Genomic DNA, 5,196 nt, shown 5'->3' on the forward strand with positions numbered 1-5,196 from the left:
AAATTGGGATGTTATATTGCTTTTATTATAATGCATAATATCCTAAGGAGGTAGTGAGGATCCAAATTTTTACAAAAAAAAATGAGTATCTCGCAAGCCGTTAAACTTACGGAGCTGAAATTCAGTGTATTAACTCTTTATTGAAAATAAACAGAATGTGTCCTAGCATTTTTTAAAATTCTCCTTTATGTGGCGGGGGGGCACTTTCTATACATGGGAAATTGGTAGTGAGTTGGTTTGTAAAAATTAGGGATGGGCACGAGCGAGTTCGAGCGAGTTTTCTTTGAATCTCGACTCGACTCGAAACAGACATGTTTGAACTCGACTCGAGAACTCGGCTCGAAAAATTTCCTCCATTTCGACTCGAAACTCGACTCGAATTTGGTTCGAGTTTCGAGTCGAGTCGAGCCAAATCGAGCCTAATCGTGTGTGTAGTTTAAGTACTCTTTTCAAGTATCATACATACAGAATACAATTATTATCAATGGCACTACTACTACTTATTATTATTATTATTATTATTATTATTATTATTATTATTATTATTATTATTATTATTAGGACCGCCGTGGGTCATTGGTAGAGCGTTCACCTCTGGTGCATGGAGTCCCGGGTTCCATCTCTGCTCCCGCCAAGAGAACCTTGTGGTGGACGAACACCGTGTGCATGGGTTTTCTCGGGACCCGACCATTTCCTCCTACTTTCTTCATTCCACTATTTCATTCATTTCTCATCGATTACACAAATTACAATTATGAGCATGCTTTATGGAAGTGCTCTCACATAGGGTACCCGAGCACCTTTATACCCTACGAACAACTGATTTTTCAAGTATTTTGTGAGAAAAATACTGTGAACTGAGAAATCATAACCTTTTCCATATTGTACAGGGATATTTTCCTGCGAATAGAAGTTTATTGTGGAATGCGTTCAGAAATTAACACCTGCAAGAATACTCTCTTAGTACAAGTATATTTTAGGCACACACTAATTTCCCCCCACCTCGAACTGTTTCAATTTCCACACTGACAAACACTTTACTATTTTATATCGTAAAGGTCAGATCCACCGTTATTGTAACAGAGTGGTGCTTGAGCGATTGACTAGAAATTCAAACTCCGCTTAGTGACAATTTCACAGTCTTGTTTTATTACAAGTGTAAACTCTTTAGTCAGTTCAGAAGAGGCCGTGGATCGTGTTCAGAGTTGATGACAATGGATTTTGGTGAATCAAAGTAGGTCAAAGTGGATGAGAGTAGTTCATGCTGGGTGGTGGGTCACGATGGGTCAGAGTAGGTCACGGTGGGTGGAGGTCAGAGTGGGTCACCGTGGGTGGTGGGTCATGGTGGGTCAGAGTGGGTCACCGTGGGTGGTGGATCATGGTGGGTCAGAGTGGGTCACGGTGGGTGGTGGGTCATGGTAGGTCGTGGGTCAGAGTGGGTCATGGTGGGTGGTGGGTCAGTGGGTCGTTGGTCACGGTAGGTGGTGGTTCAGTGGGTCGTGGGTCAAGTTTGGGGAACGTTTTCATCAGGACATTTCCTCCATGGAAAAGAGATACCAGGGACAGTGGAGTTCACAAATGTTAACTGATTACTGTTGGACACTCAAAAGAGATGTTCCAGAAGCCAAACACAAGAAAGTCAACAATTAAAACATTTTAGTTAAGGTGAGTAAGTGTTCACTTATTAAGAAGATACCACTCACTTCTTTTGTATTATTTATTAAGTAGACATAAAATTATGTTTTAGTGCAGTTCCTGTTCCTGTATCACTATATACAAATAGCAAGTTAAGACAGAAAATCTTATAAACTACTTTTTGGAGGGAATTTCCCACAAAATCCCTCTAGAAATTCCCTCATACAAAAAATGGTGACACGGTATATACATCATTGAAAATATGTTTTATTTCAAACCCAATGAGGTATAAACCGTAATTTTCGTGGAAGTTATATGTGATTTTATCTGCACTAATGAATATGGTAAAATGAATAGAACAAATAGCATATCTTTATATAAATATGTTTATTTCTCTAGGAAGAATAATGCGATTCTTATGAACCTTGAAGGGCTTACTAAGTATAAACCAAGCTAACATACAACATAATTTGTGCGTTTATATACCTAAGGGTACCCGAGCTACAGGTATGAAAATAGTAAAAAAAAGGAAAATTTGAGGAGATATTTCCCGAAAATCCCTCTGTCACGGGAAAAGTGAGGGTGATGGAGAAAATCTGATTTCAGATTTGAATTCTACGTGAAAAGTTCTATTAGAATCAGGTATTTTCTTCTGTGTGCCGGAGAATTTTTTTTTTTTTTTTTTTTTTTTTTTGTCGACTAGTGTTATTGTAACAGATTCTGTAAGAAGAATAACTATTTCTTCAAGTTTTATCATAAATTTTAGATGTAATTCTACTTGTTCTAGGAAAAATGACTAGATACAGTTCTGTTATTAACAGTGTTATTCACATCTACTTCAGTAGAAATGAATGTGATTAAAAAAAAAAAACTACCTGCAGAGAAATGGAAAATTGATAGACTCAGTTGCAAGAAAACAGTTTCACATTGTAGCTGAAACGAAGATAACGCGAAGTTACTTCGATCTAGTATCAAGTCATTTCATAACAAAATTTTATTCAGTTTTCCAGTAGTTCACCTCCAACATTCTAAGGCTCGCAGTCAGAGGTGGTTTTAGAATTTTAATTTTGGGTAGGCCTGCTCCCTCGCGCATGTATACATATGCACATTTGATTGATTAATGACAATAGGAAATTACTTTTACAGTAGTGGTCGATGCTGTTTATTATATAATTATTTACCATTAATATAAAAAGTGGAAAATGTATTTACTCTTTATTGTATCTTTTAGTGCTTATATATTTTTCAAAATTTTTGGGTAGGCCTGTGCCTACCCAGCCTACCCGATAAAACCGCCACTGCTCGTAGTGCGTAAAAGATGCCACAGTTCACATACTCAAGACAAGTTTGGCCACATATTAAGCAAGCAATGCAAAAGGTTGCGTAAGACGGCCCTTATCCCCGATTATCTGACCTTTTGATTTGATTGAAACTACAAAAAACATACAAGTATTTCAATATTGATATTAATATTTTGTATTGCTGCTATTTACATTGACAATATAAATATGAAAATAGAAGTATATGTAATAGTATTGCACATAGTATAGAATTATGTATATAAGACAAATAAGCTAATAAGGTGATGCCGAAAAAGGAGTTGTGATGTAGAACAATTACATCTTTTTTAATAATCGCCTTATGCATTCTCTTGCATTGTTTACTTAATATAAGGCCAAACATGCCTTGAGGATGTGAACTGTGGCAAATTTTACGAACTGCGACTCTTAGCATGTTAGAGATGAACTACTGAAAAAGTGAATAACATTTTGATGTGAAATGATTTGATATTATACCGAATTAAGTTTATTTTACGTTCGTTTCAGTTACAATGTAAAACGGCTTTCTTGCAACTGAGTCAATCAATTTTCCATTTGCCCGCAGGTATTTTTTTTTTAATTACATTCATCTTTACCAAAGTAGATGTGAATAACACTGCTGATAAAGAATATCCTTGTCATTTTTCCGAGAAGAACAAGAAGAATAACGTCTAAAATTTATGATGAAACTTGAAGAAATAGTTATTTTTTTACAGCCTCTGTTAAAATTACGAAACAGATTATTACGAATGCAGGACAAAATTCAAGAGGAAAAAACTCCAAGGAAAATTCTGACATGACGGACTAAATTCAAGCTATAGAATCATAGGCGCAGATTAATAAAGGAATGATTATTTTTCTTTAACTGTTATGCGTCTAAAATGTTATCTGAAATTCTTCACTTTACGGAAATAACATTTTTTATTTTAAATACTGAAAACCCAATAAAAGACGTAAGACTGTATATATTTCACATTTTGATCTTTGCTTAAAAATAGCATATTAGTTACTTTTCGTAATTAAAATGAATGGTCTCACTGTAATATGCTAAACGTCTTTCACATCTATCAAAGATATAATAAATAGAAATACCCAGAACTTTTCATATGAGTATTTGTGAAAGTAATTAAAGCTAATCTGCTCTTTTATTATAACATTTTTACGTTTTATTGAGTTTCCAGCATTTTAAAAGAAAGAAAAAGTTATTTCAGTTAAAAAATATAGATAACATTTTAGAATATATGAGAATTGAAAGAAAAAAAAATCATATAGGATGTGCACTGGTACATTCAATAAATACTCCTGTGATTTTCTCCTAGTCAGAATTTTCCTTGCATTTTGACCGCTTGGATTTAGTTCCCGTCCTCGTTATTACAGCCATTTTATACATGAGTTCCAATCTGCATACAAACACACTAGGAGTCAAGCTTTTCGGTGCTGCATTTCCCTAAAAAAAAAAAAAAAAAAAAAAAAAAAAAATATCCTCGCATAGAATTCCCTGTCTCCAAAGATTAGGCAGAACGGAAATTCCCGTTCTGCTCAAATATAAAATCGATTAAAATATTTTCTAGAAAGTCCTTGAGGGCTTTATTTCCGGAGGGGTGTCCGAAAATTTTAGGGGGGTGCTGGGAGGGTGTAGATAAATCACTGCATGCAAGACTCTTGCAAAAACTGCAAGACCAAGACTTTTGCTCTCATCACTATTCAGCGTTGGGAGACAGGCAGATTTGAGGCTTATTCTGGAGGAGCGGAGATAAAACTCATATTAAGGTAGATGTATCTGATTTCTTAGGTGAACCTGCTGTATATTAAGTAGCAGGTGATGTAGATGAAGTGGCAGTCGAACTCAATCACCACATTTTCCCTCAAAATGCACATTCCAAATCGGATTATTGAAAAACAGTCCCCCTCAGTTCCAAGATTGAGAGGGACATGTCCCCCTCGTCCTCCGAGGATTTACGCCAGTGGGCTCTACATAACAACTTACTCTTCACCTCATTAAGAAACACTTCAAATTTTCATTTTCTGAATAGTACTTCACAACATATGTTCCAGAATCAAAATACAATTTTATAATTAAAAGAAAAAAAAATCACGACCCATCAGAAAATGGTCCGCAACCCATACTTGAAACACTGTGCTATGCTGATTATCGCAAACCAAACTAATAAATCTGCATTCCATTGAAAGAATATGTTACGGAATGAGCCCATTAGATGACTTACGATTCGATTTCAATCGA

This window comes from Thermobia domestica, chromosome 17 (assembly GCF_964235325.1).
Source record: "Thermobia domestica chromosome 17, izTheDome1.hap1.1, whole genome shotgun sequence".
In the NCBI taxonomy this organism is placed as follows: Eukaryota; Metazoa; Arthropoda; class Insecta; order Zygentoma; family Lepismatidae; genus Thermobia; species Thermobia domestica.